The 25,879-nt window shown below is 44.1% G+C and overlaps 1 long non-coding RNA gene across 3 annotated transcripts in view; it reads right to left on the reverse strand.

The window, feature by feature from the left end:
• Nucleotides 1-25,879, reverse strand: part of LOC310759851 — a 144,156-nt gene that overhangs the window by 66,790 nt on the left and 51,487 nt on the right. The window lies entirely within an intron of this gene.

The raw sequence follows: 25,879 nt of genomic DNA on the forward strand, positions 1-25,879 counted from the left end.
ATTGAAGAAAAAGAAATATAGATTGGCCCTGCCCCATAGCTTCACAAATCATGGCTAGGAGCAAAGTGAAGCCATAGATCTTTTTAAAAAGTGTAGACTCACACATGAGAGAGAGGCTGAAAGGCCCAGCAGGCTGGCAATTTATACTTGCCCTGGGTGTAGGGCCAAGCACCGCTATTGGTCTGTTGGTCCCGTGCCCAGGGGAACACCCTCCAATTCCTGCCGCCATTGGTCAGTTTTAGCGGTAGGAGGAGGATCCGGCCTGCAATAGGCTGGTTCACAGAGGAAGGGGCAGGGGCAAACGGACTTCTCAGAAGTACATAAAGGCAAGAAGCAAGGAGGGGTGGTAGCTCTGACTTGCAATGGCACCCACAGAAGTGGCAGAACTGCATTCCGGCTGGAAAAAAAGGCCTTGATACGAGGCGATTTCAAAGGTTACCATTTGAAAACCTCTGCCCTAGAGGTTTGAAAGGTCAGTGCTGTCTACAATACCAATACAGGTTTCTGTGATATATTGCAGGGCACATGACCTGGAGACCAGTATTGCCTAGCATTTATTTGCACCTGCAGAAACCTTCACTGCCATCCAGCTACCCTCACACAGACTGAGGAACATGGGGGAAAACCCCCCAACCCCTATATGATTAGCCAAATATGAAAGATATAAAATGACATTATTTAATACCGAAATGATGTTGTGCAACTATGAAGAGCTCATTCACACAGTCAAAAAGCATATGGTTGGGAGGCAGAGAGAGATGCAGACATACACAGGAAACCCTGACATGTGGTCAGGTGGAAGAAGGATGTGCGCACGTAAGTGGCATGCGAGTGTCACTTCTCCACGTGAACCTAATCGGGCGACCTCACTCCCCTTCTGCTGAATCCTAAACTGGCTTGCATCAACCTGATTTACTTCAGGATTTAGGATTCCTTGGGAGCCAACACACAGCCCTATGTGTTATGTTGTAACCTGCCTTGGAATCGGTGACAATGAAACTACACACTGTTTCATTTGTTGTTGTTGTTGTTGTTGTTGTTGTTGCATTTTATTGTTGTAGTATACATTGCAAACCTCTTCGGGACTATATATATATATATATATATATATATATATATATATACACACTATATATATATATATATATATATATATATATATATATATATATATACATACTATATATATATATATATATATATATATATATATATATATAGTGATACCCGTCTAGTAAATGGCCTCGGCCCAGTAAACCTGAAGGAGCGTCTCCACCCCCATTGTTCTGCCCGGATGCTGAGGTCCAGCACAGAGGGCCTTCTGGTGGTTCCCTCACTGTGAGAAGTGAAGCTACAGGGAACCAGGCAGAGGGCCTTCTCGGTAGTGGTGCCCGCCCTGTGGAACACCCTCCCAGCAGATGTCAAAGAAATAAACAACTACCTGACATTTAGAAGACATCTGAAGGGAAGTTTTTAATGTGTGACATTTTAATGTATTTTTAATCTTTGTTGGAAGCTGCCCAGAGTGGCTTCAGAAACCCAGCCAGATGGGCGGGGTACAAATAAATTATTATTATTATTATTATTATTATTATTATTATTATTATTATTATTGAATCATAGAATCGTAGAGTTGGGACGACCAAGGAACATCTAGTGATGCAGGAATCTCAGCTAAAGCACCCATGATAGTAAATCGAAGGAACCTACATATTCTGTATTGCCCTTTGCCATGGCCAGTGAATTGGGGGGTCCCTTTCCCCCAGAACACCTCAGGTGTCACTATAGCGCCGCCAAACATGGGGAAGTCTTGTGTTACCGACAGATAACCTGCATAGAGAGCTCCCTAATAACTTGTCCAAGATTGAGTCATAAGTGTCCCTTCCTTACGCCTACACTGCCAGTCTCCTTTTCCCTTTTCATGTTTCTCATACTCTTTCCACCATGCCCATACTTTCTGTGGCCTTTTTTTTTTTTTACCCCCTTCCCTATTCACTCAAGTGCAGTTAATCTATAGGCAGCGGCACAAAGATGCACACAAGAGCTTGCTGGCATGTGGAATATGGCTGGGATGCCAAAGAATATTTCACACACTGAACACTGCACAGACATACAATGAATCCGCAGAGCGTAGCGAGAGCATTTCTTATCTCAATGCAGCGTCTGCTTGTTCCAGTTTGAATTCCGGCAGCAAAACCAATTCCCTATTGAATCGGTACCTCATGATATACCAACCCGGAGAGGACCGGCTAGGCTGAGAGCTCAGTTCATTTGGCAAGGAAGCAGTGTCTCCCTGACAAAAGCCAATTGTTAGCAGAGATGTTGGTGGAATAATTTCCTCATTCTTGTTCAGTTCACCTCTACAAAAAAAAACAACTGGGGGAAATGCGAAGTCTTCCATCGCTTCCCGTGCTTTTATTCTAAGACTATTTCAATTCCAACTTCTTTCCATATCATTCCGAGTCTTTCCCAGTTCTGCCTGTGATTTTAGATATTCAGAGTTTATAAAGGATAGCTGGAGAACTGCCTCGAGCAATCATCGTATATTATGAAGTTCCCCTATTTTTAAAGCAATCAATAATGTTCTGTAATCAAAACAAAAGTTTGATTGATCTGCCTGGAATGAATAAGGTAGCTCACGCTAGCAGAACTGATATACTACCAAGTTCATTTTGTTCATAGTAAATTTATACCCTGCCAACCAGGGCAGAAATGCCTCTGGAAGCTGCTTTCAAATACTTAAAAGAAGAACAACCAACAATTTCAATATTCCTCTGGTTAGAGTTTTCCATGATAACACAAACATTGGCTGCATCTTAACTGCCTAGTCCTTTCTCTTTGTTTCCACACAACTGGGAAACATGTACGGTCAAGGGAAACCTCTTTGAAAATTACCTGAAATCATAGAATAATAGAGTTGGAAGGAACCCACGGGCCATCTAGCAATGCAGGAATTCTGCCCACAGCCACCCCTGGGTGGGCTCGAACAACCAACCTTCTGGTTAACAACCAGACACACATTGTGCCACAGGAATGGGAGTGGGAAACTACAATTCCCATCATTCCTAACCATTGACCATGCTAGCTTAGGGATGATAGGATCTGGAGTCCAATGACATCTGGAGTTGCACCGCTTGCCATATCCCTTTATGTGTCAGTAGAAAGGACCACTTTGCAAATGTGCCTGTGTGAATTTGTGGCAGAGAGCAACAGTCACACCCCAAAGTGATATTTAGCATATTGATAAGGAAACTGCCCCAAGTACATGATCCACTGTGCATTCCCTGTGCCCATGTGTGGAAAAGCATCCTTTAATGTAGGAGAGAGAGAGAATTGAAAGACTGGTGAGATCCCCAAAGTTACAAAAAGCCTTTTAACCTTTATGTACATGCATAATTATTTTTGGAACATATCCTAAGCATAGCAGCCCATGTGCACAGCATTGCAGGAATTGCTTATCGAAGATTTCCTTTTTTCCGAAATGCGAAAATAACTTAGTGCTGTTCTGAGCTGAACATCATGCTTTCGGGTTGTGTGCTTTCCTTAATATATTTCCCCCCCCCCAGTTCAAAATCTGTTTTATTCTCCTTTTTTTAAATTGTTTCAGAGAGCAGAGGGCTGATAAACATAGAAATTGCATTAGAAAACAAAAGTGAATTTCAGCATCATCAACTGCAAATCCTCTGCAATTTCTCAAGGCGGGTGAATTTTATACAATATTTCCCCCCCTGAAGTCATGCATATTTTATGAAGCTGAGACACACGCTGATTTCAGTTAAGTCTTTGGGCTACAGGAGTAGAAAAGAAACAGGATGTAATGTAGCATATCATAATATATGAAGTAATCATTTAAATGTAGCTTGCCGTAAATCAATACACCTCTGTTGTGCTGAAACAGCTGAGGAAGAGATATTCAATAGGCAGTGCTAGGCATTCACTTGTAAGCCTTTGTTAAGGGGGAAATGTTTTTGCCTCTGTATTCCCCACCCCCCAAGTTGCTATTTGGCACCATCTCTCCCCCCCCCCACCCCAGTAAGCTTTCCTTCTTAGAATGATCCCAGCCAATTAGGGATCCTGTAGCATGTGTAGTGAAATTACTTAAGGCTGAGATGGAATGTTGGTGGTCCTTGATGGACTGAACGTATGTGTAATCCTAACCCAGCCAGAGGACGTTGCTTCTTTTCCAAGCCGGTGGAGAAAAGTTGTACAGTGGTACCTCAGGTTAAGTACTTAATTCGTTCCGGAGGTCCGTTCTTAACCTGAAACTGTTCTTAACCTGAAGCACCGCTTTAGCTAATGGGGCCTCCTGCTGCCGCTGCATCGCTGGAGCCCGATTTCTGTTCTTATCCTGAAGCAAAGTTCTTAACCTGAAGCACTATTTCTGGGTTAGCGGAGTCTGTAACCTGAAGCGTATGTAACCTGAAGCATATGTAACCTGAGGTACCACTGTATTTGAAACTGATATGGTGGGATGACGGAGTGTACTGGAGATCACAGTATAGAAGAAGCCCATTGCTATTCACTGGCTCTTTGTGGCTTCTTTTACTCTAGACATATACTCCTCTCTCTCTCTCTCTCTCTCTCTCACTCACTCACACACACACACACACACAGACACACCACTTTCCAAGTGTGGCCCCCGAAAAATGCCACTGGCTGTTGCCAGTAGGATATTTTCACATCTATTGAAAATGTTGACAAAGCCCGCTCCCCTGTTTCAGTTCAGTCCTAATATTCATTTGTTTGGGGAACGTGAAACCCATTTTTTGTCAAATGTGCCTGAAGTACGTAGCTGATTTATCGCAGGGTGGAAGAACCACCAGGAGCACGCTAGGCAGAAACAGCTGTGGCCACCTCTTCTCTTGTTTTGTTGGACCATTTAAAAGCAAATGCCTTTAGGTAAAGGTTGTAGCCAGCAATCCTAAGCTTGAAACGGCACTAAGTTTCCCCAAAGAATTGATTGGCAATAGCATTAACCATCTGTTGGGCAGGTAGATGGGCCCATAACCTATTGCCAGATTTATTTTGGAGTCAGATTTCACCCACCCAATGTGAGAAGGACTGATGGAATATGCTCAGCACTCAGCAAGGCACCCAGGCTCCGTATTCATCCCTTTGCCTGTCCTTTCTTGTTGACATAGCTGATGAAAATGGACTGAGAAGATCAGCATGGCTTGCATAGCATATGGGCTCTTGCAGCAGATCAGAGTCATAAACTTTTGACTAGAGCTGAGCAGAAAAGGGTTTTACCTCCCCCTTGAGAAAATTGATATTCTTCTAGAAAGGAAGGCCACTTTGCAGAACTTTCTCCAAATATTATCCACCATTGGTGTGTGTTGATGGCAGGGGGAGAGGAGCAGTCCATAGCTGTCAACTTTTCCCTTTTCTTGCAAGGAATCCTATTCAGAATAAGGGAATTTCCCTAAAAGAAAGGGAAACATTGACAGCTATGCAGTGGTCTAGGACAGGGCTTACTAAACTGTGGTCCACAAGCTTCATTCAGTTGGTCTGAAACCTGTCTGTGAAGACTGTTTACAACTGGAATTCAGTGGAATTCTAATTTTAATACAATAAAAGAAATCAAAGAAGCAATGGAAGTACACATAGGAAACATACAAAATCTAGCACAGCTCACGGCAATTGCTTCCGCAGGCAGAAGAATGGTTAAGGGGTCTGCTAAGACTTTCAGCAGTTTTCACGTGGTCCCTGGACTGGGGGGCATTTGGGAACCATGAGCTTTAGGGCTTAGGGCTTTGTGGAGGATGAAAAATGGCAACCAGGCTGCCAAGACGGTTGACGATGCTGCCATTTCCAACGACCAGCACTGAATTCTTAGGGGGGAAAGAGAAAGACTCCCACCCGTGAGCAACTGTTGCAGAAGGAAAGAGCTGTAGCTCAGTGGTAGCACATGTGCTTTGCATCCAGAAGGTCCCAGTTTCAGTCCCCAGCTTGTCCAGCCTGCTGCCCCAAACCCTGGAGAGCGACTGCCAATCAGTGTGGACAATACTGAGCAAGATGGTCTGATGTTCTGACTCCGTAGGCGGTTTCATATATCCCTGGTTTAACCCCAGGAGAAATTTGGTGAAACATGTCCCCTGCCTCCCATTTCTTTGCCTGCAAATATGGAGGGGAGGGGAGAGAGAGAATTTTGGGACATTATTTGTGGCACAGCTCTGCAGTTTTAAATGTAGAGATTGCAGTGCATGGGATGCTTTCTCAAGGCATGGATTGGCAACTGATAGGCAACCCCCTTAACCTGGCCTCACCTTTTAGTGAAAGTTCACTGAAGGGCTTTGGCACAGGACGGAGGGGTATAAATTCTTCATGGGGCCAGTGAATTCTTCACTGCAGGGAAGCTGCTGCCCCATTTCACTGAGCACCAGGAGCAGGTGGGTTGCTGTTGCTTGCAGGCAGGGAGGAAGAGCCGAGAGTGGAGGGAGGCTGGCATGGTGCATATGCACTGGTGGAGCCAATCTGCCATTCCTGCTGGTGTGTTGGCACCATGCTGACCTCTCCATTGCCTCCCCGCATCCCCTCTCCCTCCCAAGATGCAACAGCGACCCACCTGCTGGCAAGCTTGTGTAGCGGCTCTGCCCCACCTTCAGCCAGTGATGTAGCATGGTGGAAGGCACAGGGGAGGTTTCCCCGAATGCACAATTGTTAGAGGGTGCAAAATTTCAACACCTGATGCTGCCTCAGTACAGCTGCACACTTCTGTCGCTGGGCTCCATTGAAAATGGTTTTTGCACGGAAACCAGGAAGGGACCTCTCCAAATAATGGAACGATCCTTCTTTTCATATCTCTGTGGTTGCGTTCTCCTGTGTGATGTGGACGCTGTTAGGCAGTTGAATGTGCATGTGTACTCTGTCCCCGGGCACCAGCAACCCACGCTATGCCACTGGCTTCAGCTGAGCACTCTCTTCCTGTAGCTGACCACTGACAATGACAGTCTTGGAAGCAGAAAAAGCAGGGAGGATAGAAAACTTATCAAATGCACTCACCATATTTCAGCAAAGCTTTTCAAGAAGCACAGGTTTTGGACAAGAGGATCTGTTCCTTTCCTGCTTTGGGGAAAAAAACCAACCACCCAGGTATACTTTAAAACAACCCCATTTCCCTCTCCCTCTGCCTTTCTTTCTGCAACTAGCACCCTCCCCTCCTCCTTTGTTTGAAAAACAGCAAAGTTTCTTATTTTATTTTTAGACAAGTCGCAGAGTACTGGATGCTGGGGACAGCTGGAGTGTGTGGGATGTGGCATGCTATTTATTCTCCTCCACTCTGGGAAGGCAGCAGATGGGTGGCTACTCTCTTATGTCACAGCCCATCTACAGTAACCTCCAGCTGTTGGACATGTAACCAGTTTGACTGTCAAGCATAAAAGTAGATACCCTTACGTCCAATTTAAAAAACGTTGCATCCTAAGTATGCATCTCCCCCAAATTGCTGCTGTTAAGCTTCCGATTTCACATCTGTCTGGGGATTTATCATGTTTTTTAAAATCTTTTTTTAAAAAACCAAACCTTTTTTATTAGAATAGGCTCTAGGTGCTTAAAAAAGAAAAAAACAAATGCTTCCCATTTGTTTCTAAGTGCTTTTAACCAGTTGTGTTTGTTGCTGTCCGTTGCTTCAGTGCAAGGACTGCTGTCATCGCAATCCCATTGTGTTGATGGTTTTGTCCCAGGGAAAGTGTGCACAGGACTGCAAGTTTAGAGGCATCGAGCTGATTGACAATTTTGCAATGGTGGCACTCAAGGTGCTGAAGGGACTGTGTGTGTGTGTGTGTGTGTGTGTGTGTGTGTGTCAGTGTGCGTATCTATGCCACCAGTGTTTGTGCAGAAAATTATACTGCAGCCATTGTTAAACTAAATTTATGGAGGGCTATTCAGGTTCCAGCTATATGTCTGCAGCAGTACTTTTTGTAAATGCAACCCAGTTCCCTTGTCCTGTGCTGTCTTTCAGTACCTCTGAGAGGAGGGAGTGGGGTTTCACTCAGAGCAACACCATTACTCCAAGAGACTGCATTTCTAAGCCTCTCTCTGTGAATATTGAATAAAAAGCTTCCTGCAGCCAATGGGAAGCCAGCCAGAATCGCAGAAGGCAGTCCCCACTCTGCTCTGCGCTGGTTTAGCACAGCACACAGGAGCCAACCGAGTGGGTTGCGGGGGTCCCTGAGCAGGCGGAGGGGGTCCATGGGCCAGTTAAATGACCCCCATGGGCCTTAGGTTGCTGATCTCTGATCTAAGGCCCCTTTCTATGCCCCTAGGTGGCAGTCAGCCCCAGAGAAACACTTGGAGGAGGTCTCTCTCTGTCAGGGGTCAGAGGATCCAACCCCACATGGCAGGTTGCCAGGAATGGATAAGACAAGGAAAGTTCTTACCAATGCTTTTTATTCAATATTCACAGAGAGAGGCTTAGAAATGCAGTCTCTTGGAGTAATGGTGTTGCTCCGAGTGAAACCCTACTCCCTCCGTCTCTCCCACTTCCTCACAAGTCATCACTACGGGTGCTGAAAAGTGCCTTTTGCCTTTGAGCTCTTTGCTCTCCTACTTACAATGCCTGCCTAGTCCTGGGGTCAGGATTGCTTTCCAAGGGCACTGAGTCTGTCAACTGTCTCTCTCCTGGTGCTGCTGCTGCTGCTGCTGCTTCTTCTTCTTCCTCCTCCTCCTCCTCCTCCTCCTCTCCCATTATTTCCCAGCTTTCCTCCCCATCTGCCTCTGAGCTGTGACCTCCCTCAATCCCCTGTTGTAATTCTGAACTGTCTCCTTCTCTGGAAGAAGGTCAGGCTGGGGAATGGTCTTCACCATTCCTCCTCTGCCCAGTCCCTGACACTCTCACATCTCCCCCTGCTTCAGCCAGGTTTGAATTCCTCCCCAACATTGTGCCAGCTCTTAATCACAGCCTATGCAATAAAAATATAAAAATGTTAAATTGCCAAATGTTATGTTAAAGATTCTTGCTTCTGCTTGCACGTAGTATTCTGGGACCTGCTCCAAAGCCCGCTGAAACTAATAGAATTCCTTCAGCTTCTGATTGAATCCGATAGGGTTCCATCAGCTTACCAGATGCTGCTCTACGATATGACTCGCCTTGTGCTAGCTTTAGTCGCGTAGCACCTCCTTCTACGCTATCTTTGGATATACTCAATACATCACTTCTTCCTTAAAGGGTGTTTTGGGGATCTGGAGATTCGCTGTTTCTGACACAGCGAGGAGTACAGCCGGGCTCGGAATCTGATAAAAGTTAGGCGGTTTTAACACTCAGAAGCAGGTACCCAAGGGTGGATGCAGGCTTGATTTTACAAGTACATCTGTTCTGTTTATTTTTGCTTCTTTGCGGCATTATCAACTTCTGCTCCATATGGATGATCCATATTGTGCCTTGGTAAAATGATACCACATTATGCTTTTATGCTTTTATCATCAAACACTACTCATGAGGGGAGGGAGGAAATCACCAGGTTTTACCTACTTTCATCTGTTCAGTTTAGTTCCCCCCAAAACTTTATTTTGAATAAAACACCTAAAATAAATGTAATATATGTAAATGAATAAAAACTAAACTTCATAGATTAAAACCCCCCACATGTTCTTCCCATTTCTGTCAAACAGATACTCTGTGTGTGTGTGTTTCATTTTCTATAAAAAAATCAATAGCAAATGTACTGACTTCACAGTCAGTCCTGGAATACAGACGAACTCCAGAATTGGAGATATTCATACTTCTAAGAGTCCTTCCAGTGTATTAACTTCTGCAATCTCTCTCTCTCTCTCTCTCTCTCTCTCTCTCTCTCTCTCTCTCTCTCTCACACACACACACACACACACACTTACAGTGGGGAAAAAGTTTCTCTGCATAGTACTTTGATTTTTGTTATTTGCTGCTACAATCTCTCTCCCCTCCCCACTGTTGCAGGAAACACTTGCGAAAGAATTCAATGCCCTTGAAATATTCAGTAGACCACTATGCACTATACCTGTTGAGACACAGAAATCTGGAGGGTGGTGTAAGAGGGAAAGAGAAAGGTGAAAAAGAAATGCCTCCTTCATTCTATGCTTTACCCACTACCCATGAGGGATATCCAGTTGCAATATGCACTTGTATACTGCATGATTGTATACTGTAATATGCACAGTTGTATACTGCATGCAGTATATAATCTCCCCATCCTTTATAATTATTGGCCAGCCTGTAGCTGACCATTTTTTAAGTCAGGTGTTGGATTGAGTGCTGGCAACTCAACTCCAAACTTCCATGATGAAACAGATTATATAGACATTTCCTATCTGGGTTTAGGCCTGGTATGAGGACTGAAATGGCCTTGGCTTCTTTTGTGGATGATTCATGCCAGGAACTAGGCAGCAGGAGTGTGCTCATGTTGGTTCTGCTGTACCTCTCGGTGGTTTCAGCACCACCGGCTATTGGGGCAACTGGCTGGTTTGGGAGCTTTGGAGGCACCATTTTATAGTGGCTATGTCCTTAGCTGGTTGGGCATTCTCAGAAGGTCATGCTGGAGGACTATTGCTTGACTCATTGGCCATTGGCCTCAATTTTCCAAACTTTGTAACATCTGCATGAAACTGCTCGGAGAGGTCATCCAGAATGATAGAAATGGATGCCATCAATATGCTGATGGCACGCAGTCTATCTCTCATTTTCAGCTGGTGCCCAAGAGGATGGGGTGACCCTCTTCAGCTTGTGCCAAGGAGGCGATAGAGATTCTGAACCACAATCTGCGCACAGCGAAGGATTGGATATGGGTTATTCTAGACAACAGGGAAGTGATTGGTAGAAATGCCGACTGGGGATTGGAACTCCCATCTGTTCTGTGTAGGGTTGCACTCCTGTTCTGGATAGGTTTGCAGTTTGGGGATACTCCTGGTCCCCACATTGCTCTGGGGCAGCCAGGTGGCTGCTTGGCTTGGAGAGTGCCTTAACCCAGTTTCAACTGATGTGCCAACTGTGCACCCTTCCAGGTGAAAGCAGATTCTGCCACAGTTACAGATGCTTAAGAACTACACTGATTCTTGGGGAGAACAGCTTTCATTAGGATGGTATGGTATCATCCCTAGGCGTTTTCGTTTTCTAAGGTTTATGCAACATGCTCCCATAAAGGAATCTTCAAAGTTATCAACCCAATCAGATTTTTCTCCCCCTCTATATGTTTATTTTCAATTTTATCCATGGTGCATTTTATGGATTCCCCTCCTCCCCAGATTGCTATCTCCGTGTGTTTCATAGCAAATGTGTGGATTCAGCAACCCATAAGCTCAAACTGATTTATATGACAACCCGCTCAATAAATGGACACTCCAGAAAGTGGGCAAGAAGGAAACAAGGTTGGAACTGATTGCACTGCACGGTGCCGTTCTTACTCTCCCAGAAACATTAATCTTCCCGATCAATATATCTGGACTACAACCTGCGCACAGGTCAACAGCTTTTTAAGATCTCTGCCATCCTTTCGGGTTGCTCAGAGATGAATAAGATGGAGCCAGCAGCCAGGGAGCGTTTTTTTCCAGAGCACCGAAAAGTGCTTGATATCACCACTTACTGAAAGACTTATTGATTTCTAAAAGCGAACTCATCAGCCCACAATATCCTCATTTCCCAAAGGAGCTCTAATTTCCTGTGGCATGGCCTCTGCATTCTACCCATTGTGAGTGCCGGGTATTTGGTGTGTGTGCGTGTGCACTTTAAACATCTCGACTACTTGACAGCTGGTGAAGTTTCCCTTCCGCCCTGAAAAGGACTTTTCAGCTCCCATAATGGAACGCCAATGCTGCCAGGGCTATTTTCTCTCCAGCTGTGAGAGTGGCTTTTCTGAGGGCTCACGCAAAAGCTGCTGGCCAGCTGCTCCACCTCAGCCTTCACAAGGGCTCTGCATTGTACTGAGGTAGGGCCGATGGCTTCATTGAGAAGGTCTTTTATTGGGGACCTCACAGGTCTATTCTCCAGACACATTTTGATCCTAAAAGAGACCTCCATTCAGGCAGGTGAGTCATGAGGCTTACATCATTGCAGGTGCCAACTTCAGCTTTTCCGTTACAGAAAGGAAGCATCCTTTTTTTTTCTTTTTTTGGAAGCATGGATAAACTACACAGAACTCTTCCAGGAAGTCATAAAGAACTGGATCTTTGATATAAACTGCTGTGTGGCAGCCCCAGTCTTTCTATGGGTGTCTTAAAATAGCATCCGGAAATAAATAGGCATTAGAGATCACCACTCTCAAGATGATTGTGCTATCATGCTGGGCAGAATTTTTTTTTTTTAATGGTTTAAGCTTTTGCTCAATCAGAACTAGCTTTTCTGAGTAGTGATTTGGCAACCTTCAATCTCAAGGGTGTTTGCTGTTTTTTAGTGGGAAGAGTGGATGTAGGAATTATATGCATCACATTCCTATGTGAGGAGAGATGTATATACTAAGGTTGTACGAAGTATACTTCCACCCCCCTTTTTTACCTTCTATCTCTGTATTTTTAAAAATTCTGATAGGTTTTTGAGCCACTCTACGCTCTCTCCAGTGTAATCTGGGATCCAAGCCCAACAAAGCTCTGCACTGCCCATTCACTATAACGGGGAACCTAAAAATGGTTATAATTTCCCTGTCTTTTGTAAAAAGTAGATGAACACTGAAGGAATGGAAGCCTCTCCAGACTGGATTAAGTGCCTCACATTGAAGACAAATAGGTTTAGTGGCCATTCTTCCATAATCCCTTATGGGGGGAATAGGGTTTGTCTTCTGCTTGGTTTTACCCTATCATAATTAAGAGGTAGGTAAATGATATGTATATTTTTATTTCTACATTTTAAAAAAATGTAGCTTCACAACAGCCTTTGCTTCCCAGTGTTTGCTTGACTCCTCCAATAGAATAATAATAATAATAATAATAATAATAATAATAATAATAATAATATATTTATACCCCACCCTCCTGAGCCAGAGCCAGGCTCAGGGCGGCTAACACCAATAAAATCACAGTAAAAACATAATAGGGGGGAAAGAGGGGGGGGGTGGAGAAAAGAAAAAAAAACAATTTTAAATACAGTGGTACCTCAGGTTAAGAACTTAATTCGTTCTGGAGGTCCGTTCTTAACCTGAAACTGTTCTTAACCTGAAGCACCACTTTAGCTAATGGGGCCTCCCGCTGCTGCTGCGCCGCCGGAGCACGATTTCTGTTCTCATCCTGAAGCAAAGTTTATACCCGAGGTACTATTTCTGGGTAAGCAGAATCTGTAACCTGAAGCATCTGTAACCTGAAGCGTATGTAACCCGAGGTACCATTGTACAGGTTAAAATGCAATTTAAAATGCAGCCTCATTTTAAAGTAGCTGATAAATCAAGACCATAAGGGGAGGGAAACATTAGGGTCAGACTAAGTCCAAACCAAAGACCAGGCAGAACAGCTGTCTTGCAGGCCCTGCAAAAGATGTCAAGTCCCGCAGGGCCCTAGACTCTTGTGACAGAGCATTCCACCACGTCAGGGCCAGTGCTGAAAAGTCGCATATCAAACATAGACCATAAAAACAAGATTCCTTGAAATCTCCTAGACTTTCACCCTCCCCTTTGTAGGTGTTATTATGAATCATTTCTTCCTGCATCTTTTATGATGATCCAAATCTTTTACAACTCTATTGTGTCCAGAATTCACCCTTCAACTACAAGTGATATTCCAATCCAACTGTTTACAATGGTCTTTAAGATAAGTTATAAATTTTTACCCATTCCTTATTAAAATTTTGGTCTTCCTGATTCCTGATTCTTCCGCTCATCTTAGCCATTTCAGCAGAGTCCATCAACTTCATCTGCCATTCTTCTCTGGTAGGGACTTTATCTTCTTTCCATCTCTGGGCCCATAACATTTGTGCAGCCATGGTCACATAAATTAATAATAATAATAATAATAATAATAATAATAATAATAATTTAGTTATACCCCGCCCATCTGGCTGGGCTTCCCCAGCCACTCTGGGCGGCTTCCAACAAAATATTAAAATACAGTAATGCATCAAACATTAAAAGCTTCCCTAAACAGAGCTGCCTTCACGTGTCTTCCAAAAGTCTGGCAGTTGTTGTTCTCTTTGACATCTAGTGGGAGTGCGTTCCACAGGGCGGGTGCCACTACCAACATAAATAGCCTTTTCTGCTCCCTTGGGTTTCTGGCACCTAGAATTCATAAAAGGAAGGCTTCAAGTTTCCGGGGGTTTCCAAATTTTAGCATCACACAGGACGCCGCTGAAATTTGAGAGTCCAAAGTCTGCCTCTGCTACAGGAGAAAGTGCCTTGGGGCTCAGTTTCCTGCTTGCAAGCCTGTCACGGGCATCTGATTGGCCACTATGAGAACAGGAGGCTGAACTAGATGGGCCATGGGTTTGATCTAGAATAGGCATAGGCAAACTCTGCCCTCCAGATGTTTTGGGACTACAACTCCCATGATCCCTAGCTAACAGGACCAGTGGTCAGGGATGATGGGAATTGTAGTCCCAAAACATCTGGAGGGCTGAGTTTGCCTATGGCTGATCTAGCAGGCTCTTCTTACCTTCTTACAGAACCACATCATGTTGTTGTTGTTTAGTCGTTTAGTCGTGTCCAACTCTTCGTGACCCCATGGACTAGAGCACGCCAGGCACTCCTGTCTTCCACTGCCTCCCGCAGTTTGGTCAAACTCATGCTGGTAGCTTCGAGAACACTGTCCAACCATCTCGTCCTCTGTCGTCCCCTTCTCCTTGTGCCCTCAATCTTTCCCAACATCAGGGTCTTTTCCAGGGAGTCTTCTCTTCTCATGAGGTGGCCAAAGTATTGGAGCCTCAGCTTCACGATCTGTCCTTCCAGTGAGCACTCAGGGCTGATTTCCTTAAGAATGGATGCGTTTGATCTTCTTGTAGTCCATGGGACTCTCAAGAGTCTCCTCCAGCAACATAATTCAAAAGCATCAATTCTTCGGCGATCAGCCTTCTTTATGGTCCAGCTCTCACTTCCATACACCACTACTGGGAAAACCATAGCTTTAACTATACGGACCTTAGCTGGCAAGGTGATGTCTCTGCTTTTTAAGATGCTGTCTAGGTAGCATTTCACAATTGTGAATGGCTTCCTCTTGGAAGCAGGGAAGTCACAGGCCTTGGAGATTTCCCCCAAGATTTTGCAGCAACAGCAGCACTCCGGGGGATCAAATGTGGTGGGTGTGTGGATCCCCCGTGGATTTTGTTCAGCAGTATGTCAAACGGAAGTTGCTGTTGCACACAGGGAGGTGTGAAGACTGTGACAGGAGATCCCAGGGTAAAGCTTCTGCTATGCTCTGCCTTTGATGGTCCTGTGCCACTTTGCATTCTGTTCGTCCTCCTCCTTCATATTCTTGACAATGAATGGATTTGGTATTTGCTGAAAAGCCTCCAGTATTAATGAACTGGCAGGTTTGCAATCTGATTGGTTTGCTCTCTCTGTTTTAAAGAGAATTGCAGCTTAGCTGGGGAAATGGAAGATTTGAGTAAGGTGGGCGTCTGCAGCAGTACTGCAAGGGTGCCTACCTCATAAAATCATAGAAGTGTAGAGTTGGAAGGGGCCATGAGGGTCATCTTATCTATCCCCTGCAATGCAGAAATCTTTTGCTTATTATGGGGCTCAAACCCATGACTGTGAGATTAAAAGTCTTATGTTCTACCAAGTTGAGCTATCCCAGATGTCAATAACCAGGGATTTCCAAGGCATATGTACTGCCAGATAGAAAATTTGACTCCTCGCAGGTATGGAGCAAACATAATATGGCACTTGGAAAAGTCCAAATTCCATGAAGGAAGGAAGGAAGGAAGGAAGGAAGGAAGGAAGGAAGGAAGGAAGAAAGAAAGAAAGAAAGAAAGAAAGAAAGAAAGAAGAATAGAAATGATTGAAAAATGCCACTGTGGCAATCACACAGGGTCCCCACACATTTCACTGTCTATTGATCCCTGTGCCACCACTTTATTTCTCACTGCCACCACCCAGGCCCTACCTGGTACAATACTGAGTCCAGTCAGGGTTAAATTGGAATATAAACTCCTGTTTATTGATTGGAGTTTAACAAGCATGTGGTTTCATAAATGGTATCGTTCAATTACAATCATGGGGTGCCTCTCCAGTCCTATAACTTCCGCTACCTGCTCTCACTCACTAAACCAACTCTCAGATATTTACTTGTCTTCCTAGCCCCTAACTATTCCTGACTCAGCTTATTTCGCTACACTAACTCAACCTACCCACAAACTCTATCCCAATTCACTCTCACCCCAACCAACCACCCAACTCCCAACGAACTCCTCCCTTCGCCCCTCCCAGAGCTGATTTTATAGTCCCTTTGACTCCACCCCCCTGCGTCCTGATTGGGTAACCTGCTTAACTATTTCACCTCCAGAACTCTCATATGTTAACGTCACAGCCACACATCTTCTATGGGAAAAGGCTTGCTTACCACCATATTGCTCTCCACTTCTGATTCAGGTCAATTTTTCTTTCACTGAACGATCCCAGGCAATCAGGGATCACGTAGCGACCGAAATAATGTCATGGTGCTATGCAGCCCATCGTACTTTGCTTTCTGGCAATGCCTCTGATGTCAGTTGAAGCTGTGTTGCTTTCATTGCATTTCATTCCCACATTACCATGGCAGCCAGGTTGATACTCTTCCTTTTCTGTATGGTAAAGGAAGGCAGGAAAGGGTTGTGTTGGCAATGGAGCAATCCCCATTACATCACAACATTGCAAGGCAGGGAGCATTAGCCTGGTTGTCTTGGCAATGGGAACATTCACCTCCTCATTAAGTCTTCCCTAAAAAATTGCTGGGCAAAATGAGTGTTTTTCTGTGATGAAATATTTGTGGAACTACACACACACACACACACACACACCATTTCAACTCAGCTTGAATAATTATGCACAGCTCACTCATGCAAGTGTGGGACATTTATAAAGTTGAATAGATTATAACCCTCCTCATCTGCATACAGCAACATTTCACATATAGCTTAGGGTAATTAATGTTCTTGCAAGTTAAAGTGCTACCTAATTATTTTTCTTTTCCTGTCCTGGAGGGAAAGAAGCAGAAATTGTTTAATTTATGAATACATTTTTTGAAAAATCAGGTCAATGCCAAACAATATGATGTTCAGTTAGTTCCTTGACATCACACTTTTTAAAAAAGCATTTGTAACTAAAGACTTACTTTCTGCCACTCAACCCTCAACAGTGTCTTTGTCAACATGCTACTGAAACACACCCTGGAGGGACCTTTTTCATATTCACAGACTTTTCACATTAAGGCATTATCATACTCAAATGAAAGTGAAACTTTCTTTGAAAGTGAAACTTCAGTAAATGAATGCAAATAGAAAATCTGCAGCCTCCACAGGAAGAAAATTAGTGCTATATTCTTCAGGGATTTGCAGATTTCTGAATAGGTTGCCAATGGGCGGAGGGGAGCAGGAAGGGGAGCACAGAGAGAATTGCAATAAAATGGTCAGTGCTTTTTTCTGGGTGGTGCTAGTCAGCATTTTATTTGAAATACAGTACACAGGGAGGTGTGTTAAGTGTGAAGTGGACAGGGTCTCTCCATAGAGCTGTTTGTCTGAGAGTCCGTTGAGCTATTAGCAGAGCTGGTGCGATTTTATGACATGCTTGCGAATATTCTATCTGCTCAAAGCGAATGTGACAGTATAGAATGCTCACACACATTGAAGCTCTGACAGACTGAAGTCTACAGAGCATATGCCTTCAGTGTGTGAGTGAGAGAGACAGAGAGAGACACCGATAGTTTAGTAGGGAATTAGTGAAAATTGATGAACATTAATTATCCCCCTTTTATTTACTGCCTCCAATTAGGATTACAGTTATGAGTACATGAGTGCTGGGAAAGAGAAGCAACTGTTCATTGCTGTTCCTGTTTCCACGATTAGCACACTTGTTTTGACTAGTTGTGAATATTGTGTGCAATAAAAAGGGAGAAGGGAGTTAAAGAACAGCAGCTTCATATTCTTGCTTCACCAGCAGCATCAGCCATACATTCCATGATGCACTGTGTGTGATTTAGCAAGGGAAACGTCATACAGGACTGACCATGCTAAACCTATTTCCCATAGTTAAGATAGCATGGGGCAGTGTTTAAGAGATGCATGGAGCATTGCATTTCTGGCCCGTGTCCAATTTTGTGTGGGTTCATTCGGAAAGCCATCCCATCCTGTTTCCAAGTTAATCTGCAATCTTTTTAAAAATATGTACAGTCATACCTCGGGTTATAGACGCTTCAGGTTGTGAGTTTTCGGGTTGCGCAGTGTGCCAAACCTAGAAGTATCGGGTTACTTCTGGGTTTGGGCTCTTGTGCATGCGCAGAAGCACTAAATTGCTCTTTGCGCATGCACAGAAGCACCGAATCGCAACCCACGCGTGCACAGACGCGGCACTGCAGGTTGCGAACACTGCGGGTTGCAAACGTGCCTCCCGCACGGATCACATTCGCAACCCGAGTGTCCCCTGTATATTGAAATTCACATTTAATACTGATTGTATCCTAAAATACATATCTAAATATATAATTGCACAGATTTCTAAACAAACTCCATCCTAAAATGCATGTTTTAAATGGAGTTTGGTACCTCACCCCTTTTCAGCTGGTAATGGTATTGCAAAACCCAAAGAACTGAAATAATGGAAGAAGGATAATTATCTGCTGAATATTAGTCCTGAGAGGTGCAAAACAGGGTGGTTCACATTGAAATTCACATAAACTGACCCCTAGAGGTGGTAAGGGGTATATGGGTATATGGGTGGGTAGAAGTGGAGAGGAAGCATTTTTTCACAACTACACAACTGACACATTAAAAAACAAACCACACCATTATGATCTGTAATGGCAGCAGACAAGCCTTCTCATTGCCCTCATACAGTGACACTGCCAACACAAAGGATCACACAAGGGACGAGAGGCGCCATCTTGCACCCAAGATTTGGAGGCAGGAGGTGGTGCATGTGCATGACATTATGTGCCTGGTGCTCATCACGACTTCCTTTCTCACACTCAGGAGAAGCCAGCCACTAACCTGCACTGTGCCGTGCTTAGCCTGCCGATCGGCCTCCTCTGCCTCCTCAACATTGTAGGGGCCCACCCTGTGCCAGCAGATTTTGAGGGGGCCGAAGACACCTCTGCCCCTAGGAGTTGGCATGCCTGAAAGGGACCCTTTCCCAAATATTTATTTATTCACTAACAATATTTTATCCTGTCATTCTTCCAAGGAGCTCGGGGCAGCGTACATAGTATCCCTCTGTTTTTTTCCTCACAACAACCCTGTTGCTATAGCGATTGGCCCTGAGCTTCACAGGACCATAAGAGGCTGCCTCAAACTGAATCAGACCATTGGTCAATCTAGCCCACACTGACTGGCAACAACGGAGCATCTGCTTCACATGCCAAAGTTCCTGGTTCAGTTCCCAGCATCTCCTGATACGACTGGGAATATCCCTGTTGGAAACCCTGGACAACAGTGGCCTCTCAATGTAAACAATATTCAGCTAGACTAGAATTGCCATATTCCCAAAAGTGAAAATCCAGACAAAATTGTTCATCTCAAAGTTGTTGGGCTATTATTATTATTATTATTATTATTATTATTATTATTATTATTTGTTGCCATACATCCGGGTTTTGCTGGACATTTTGCCAATAGGCAGACCAACGATCTGACTCAGTTTAAGGCTACACTGATAGATCTACACTGATCTACACTGATGACAGTGGCGCTGTGAGTTAAACCACAGAGCCTAGGACTTGCCGATCAGAAGGTCGGCAGTTCGAATCCCTGCAACGGGGTGAGCTCCCGTTGCTCAGTCCCTGCTCCTGCCAACCTAGCAGTTTGAAAGCACATCAAAGTGCAAGTAGATAAATGGGTACCCCTCCGGTGCGAAGGTAAACGGTGTTTCCGTGCGCTGCTTTGGTTCGCCAGAAGCAGCTTAGTCATGCTGGCCACATGACCCGGAAGCTGTACGCCGGCTCCCTCGGCCAATAAAGTGAGATGAGCGCTGCAACCCCAGAGTCGGCCACGACTGGACCTAATGGTCAGGGATCCCTTTACCTTTACCTTTACACTGATAGGAAAAAGGCTATAGGGGAAAAAAACACAAGTCAGCTTCTTGCATTCCTACAATAGCTTAACACATAGCTGTCAACTTTTCCCTTTTCTTGCGTGGAATCCTATTCGGAATAAGGGAATTTCCCTTAAAAAAGGGAAACGTTGACAGCTATGGCTTAACAGTGTTTCAAGATTTATATTTGTGATAAGCATGCCTTCAGAGGAGGGTGTCATCTGCAAACAGACCATTGTGATATCACGAATGCATCCTTGGAAACAGGGCTTAAAGAAAACAACACCTGATTTCCCCCAACAAGCAGAAACGACTCTCTGAGTGAGGCACACTCACAGCAATAGCCTCCATTGAAAGGGGTGAGGTGGTGGCAGAGAGGTTGAGCTTGTGTGGAAACAGAAGCAGGGCTAATTCATCCACAAAGCTGGCACCTCACCCTTCTGGGTAAGCAGCAGCAATGCTGATACTGGGAAGTAATATCTGTGGCATCACTCCACTGTGTGAGCTGCCGCTGCCAAGACAGGCCAAAATCTGGATTAAATGTTGGGCGGGAAGTACTATGGCCTAGAATTTTCATGTTGATTATGCCGCAAGGACTCTGCAAAAAAAGAGACTTGCATGCATGAAGAACACTGATCTTACAATAATCAACCACCTGGAAGCACTCTACATACCTGCTGCACAAAGTTTCCCACCAATGCAACAGTTTGCAGAACAGCACCACTTTCTCTGAATGCAACCGCTGTCTTTCTGAATCTTAAAGCACCCCAAAATTTATACGCAGTTACACGTACCCCATCCCCCTTTCTCTTTCTCGGCCTCCCTCTTTCTCTCTGCATTTTTAAATCACCAGGGTTAGGAATTACCCTCCCATGGAAAACACATGGCAGCTTATGATCCCTTCACAAAGCCAGTGTGGTGTAGTGGTTAAGAGCGATATACTCGTAATCTGGTGAACCGGGTTCGCTTCCCCGCTCCTCCACATGCAGCTGCTGGGTGACCTTGGGCCAGTCACACTTCTCTGAAGTCTCTCAGCCTCACTCACCTCACAGAGTGTTTCTTGTGGGGGAAGAAGGGAAAAGGAGATTGTTAGCCGCTTTGAAACTCCTTAGGGTAGTGACAAAGTGGGATATCAAATCCAAAACTCTTCTTCAAAGAGTTAAAGTCATTTAAAAACCAGCGGTTACAATTTGACAGATTTATGTGTTGGTCTTCAGCCCATTGAAATCAATGGATTCATGCACACTTAACTCTGTATATGTTTATAGCCAGTAACAGTGGTACCTCGGGTTACATACGCTTCAGGTTAGATACGCTTCAGGTTGCAGACTCCGCTAACCCAGAAATATTACCTCAGGTTAATTACCTCTGCTTCTGGCGAACCAGAGCAGCGCACGGAAACGCCATTTACCTTCCCACTGGAGTGGTACCTATTTATCTACTTGCACTTTGACGTGATTTCGAACTGCTAGGTTGGCAGGAGCTGGGACCGAGCAACGGGAGTTCACCCCAGGTACCACTGCATATAAAAAAGAAATGTTTTGTAGGGCAAAACCAAACAACAGGAGGGCTTACTGACAAGGGTGCATTTGATGCCTTGATTCTCACCACTTACAAGACAAGGCAGTGCTGTTACATTTAATGCCTGGGCCATGTTTCTCTGGAAAGATGACAAAAAATCTTGCAGGAATATAAAAACGTACAGTTGCAGAAGACCCCAGAAAAAGTTTTTGATTAATAGATCAATATGCCCTCAGTTTTTATGTCTTAATTTTAAGTCTTAATTTTACAAGACAAAATATGTTTTCCACAGCTAGCTATTTCCACACTGCTGAGTTTCATCAGCTTGTCCTTCAGCTGTACCACTGCCTTTTCTGATAGATGTTATAGCCGCCTACTCATGTTACAATATATGATACATTAACCAAAAATAAGTCATTTTAATTGGCTATGTTTACCTCTTGGTTGGTATGACACATGGTTCTTATTTTCAGGATTGCCGTAATTTGTTAAAGAATATATTGCATGAAAAATCACCCATTTGTGCCTAGTAAAATTTCTCTCGTCTCACTATGTTTCACATGCTCCTCATACCATGCTTATTACCCAAAATAAAATAGTTTAGGGCCACAATCCTCTACACACTTACCTGGGAGAAGGGATGGAAAAATCTGCCAAATTCTGTCAATTTCTCATTTTTTCCCAATGTTAAATTTGGTTCCTCACATTTCACAGCAAATGATTTATCTATCTATTATTATTTTTTACAAAAAGGACCCACAGGAAAATTCACCAGCATTTTAGAGACAATTTCTCCCAATAAACACATTTTTATATGCAGTTTTGACTGGAGAACTTTGGACTGTAATGCAGTGGTATAGCATTCTATCATTGCTGCCATTCCAGTAGAGACCATCAGAAGGCTTTAGGAAATGTGAATAGAATTCCAAAATTAAGGACAGCTTAGGATATGCTATCCTTTGTGCTGTCAAGGATATTAGTGTATTTATGCTATTCACATAATTTGGGTGGGTGTTCAGGTGCATGTCTAGGTTTACGAGCACATTCATGTCTTCTATCTCCATTTTCACTAGCCCCTTTTATGTGGGAGTCCCATTTGCTCTCATCACAATGGGGGTTGGGAAGGGAAGGAATGAAGATTTGATTCAAGCAGAGCATTTGCGTGTCTAGACCCTCAAGCTAAACCCCCATTAGAATAAGGAAATTCACACAGACACAGATTTTTTTGTTTAAGGTTATTGGGCAAATTTTGGCCACAACTTTATTGATTACAGGAAATGTGAGCTGTATTGGCTTAGACATTGGCAAAAGACTATATCAGACTCCTGCCCCCTTTGCAGGAAGTCTGTTAAGGGTAAACCACCCAAAGGGGAGCTGCTTCAGGGGAACCCGCCTGTATCTCCCCTGGTGTTCCCAGAGGCCTGGCATGGCCCTAGCCCCTCAAGCGGACTTCAGACAAGATCCAGGATCCAGGCCTCGGATTCCTTTAACGGAATACCCTTGGACAATGGAGGGGCAGGCGATGGCTGACCTCCCCTCCTCCACTCAACAATAAGCCAATGCCCAACCGCCTAACCTTACAAAGTTGTGACGATTGCTAAGAGGTAGGCCAAGTGGCCAGTGCCAATTTGCCAAATGGAAAAATTTCTACCCGGACCCCATCCCAAGATGGTCAACCAACCGAAGTCCAAAGCAAGGCCAGAGGACACCTAAATTAAAGGGAGGGTGGGTGTGTGTTTGGCAGCGTGAAGCAAGTGCTTGGCACACGTCGTGCTGCCGCTTTTATACTCCCCCCCCAATCACCCCACTCAAATTGATGGGTCAATAGCCCTGGGTAATTGTGGTGCCACCCTGGCGTGAGGGTAATGGCTCCACCCACATCGGGGGGGGGGGACCGTGTTGAGGGCCTGCCCGCAACCAGCGCCATCTATTAATATGATCCCACTTTTTCATGCCTTGTCCCTACTGAGAGAGCTGCATGCACTGTGGTTAATACGAGTACTTCCTGGCCCTGAAACAAAATGCACATGTGTATAAGCTTCCTCTGCTGAAATGAAGATGGAAGCTCTCCTGCATGGAACTGAATGCGCTGAGCAGAGGGAACACACTCCCCTCTATCTGCTCCTAGAATCCAATCAGGAACTCTGCTTCAGTTATTCTGATAACCGCTGCATAAAATCCTAGGACCTGCCGAGATTCCCAGAGGTTTGAAGGTTAATCACCACGCCAGAATGTTATAGAATGGTGCTTTATCATTTATCAAACAGAAGGAAGGGCTTGCAGAATGCTACACGCCGCGGTGCTCTATGTAGAAGACCTCTGTTTGGCTTTTCGGCTTTTCAAAAATTCATTTGTGCCTTATGGTGTAACGAGCGTTGTTGACATGCAACGTGATTCAGGATTTCAGGAAAATAACCCATTAATATATTGGGACTTCAGGAATATAATCCATGAATCGCGTACATAACATGTGCATAACACGAACCATATAAAATTGTCTTAACACGTGGAAAATTGAAGACAGCCTTTAAAAATATTGCCCTAAACTGGTGGTTTTCTAACTCAGAGGGTTTTGGGGTGGGGAGTGGTAGGATTCCAGGTTCTTTGTGTTTTGTTTTTTGGACCTCTTGACTACTTAATCCAGATTGTGGTACTACTGTAAATAACACATTTACAAAGTTTTACACAGCTCCCTAACAGGGTCCCCAACACACACCGGCCATATTGTTTACCCTAGTTTAACAGTTAGGGATGGGGAGATTTGGGCACTAACAAGACTTTTCTTAAGGAAAGAGTGCACAGTTGATTCAGTGTGCCTGGATAAAACAGACCTTGGCAAGAGACCCAGCCCACCCGTGAGGCAGACTGAAGCAGCTGCCTTGAGTGGTGGAATGGGATGATGCCCCACCTACCTCTACCGCCACTGCAAGGGTTGTGCAGCAGCTTCCAGTGAGATCTCATCCATGACCCCAGTAAGTGAGACTTGGGTGATGGAGGTGGTAGCATCTTCCCATTTCACCTCAGGCGGCAAAATGGGCAAGGCCACCCCTGCTTGGAAATTTACCAGGGGTTATATTGGACTGCAAGAAGATCAAACCTCTCCATTCTTTTTTTTTTTTAATATAATATTTATTAAGGTTTTACAAAAGACAAAAGTTTACAGAATAAAGAAAAAGCATAAAAAAAGAAAAGAAAAAATAAGAGAAAATACAAAAAATACAAAAATACATAGCGGGGGAAAAAAGAAAAAAAAGGAAAAAATACAAGATACAAAAAACAAGTATATAAGAAAAAATTAAAAACAAATCCATTTTTTTATATCTTTAGGCTCATTTGCTTGTTTCCTTGACCTCCTCACACCTCCCCTTTTTGTATTCCAATTTACATAATCAATTCAGCAAATCCTTACCCTCTTTCCTTTATCTTAACTCTATATCTTAACATATTATAACTATATTTTTTCATACATTAACAATCCATTTTTGCATATTCTTGTTAAACTTGTTGCTAATGCCACTTAATTTCAATCCAGCATCATTTTAACATTCATTAATTTTACAATATTTCTGCAAATAGTCTTTAAATTTCTTCCAATCTTCTTCCACCAACTCTTCTCCCTGGTCTCAGATTCTGCCAGTCATTTCCGCCAGTTCCATATAGTCCATCACCTTCATCTGCCACTCTTCCAGAGTGGGTAAACCTTGTGTCTTCCAATACTTTGCAATAAGTATTCTTGCTGCTGTTGTTGCATACATAAAAAAAGTTCTATCCTTCTTTGGCACCAATTGGCCGACTATGCCCAGGAGAAAGGCCTCTGGTTTCTTCAGGAAGGTATATTTAAATACCTTTTTCATTTCATTATAGATCATCTCCCAGAAAGCCTTAATCTTTGGGCACGTTCACCAAAGGTGAAAGAATGTACCTTCATTTTCTTTACATTTCCAACATTTATTATCGGGCAGATGATATATTTTTGCAAGCTTGACTGGTGTCATGTACCAGTGACAAACCTCTCCATTCTTAAGGAAATCAGCCCTGAGTGCTCACTGGAAGGACAGATCCTGAAGCTGAGGCTCCAATACTTTGGCCACCTCATGAGAAGAGAAGACTCCCTGGAAAAGACCCTGATGTTGGGAAAGATTGAGGGCACAAGGAGAAGGGGACGACAGAGGACGAGATGGTTGGATAGTGTTCTCGAAGGTACCAGCATGAGTTTGACCAAACTGTGGGAGGCAGTGGAAGAGAGGAGTGCCTGG

Source organism: Podarcis filfolensis (genome assembly GCF_964270895.1).
Source record: "Podarcis filfolensis genome assembly, chromosome: 3".
Taxonomy (NCBI): Eukaryota; Metazoa; Chordata; class Lepidosauria; order Squamata; family Lacertidae; genus Podarcis; species Podarcis filfolensis.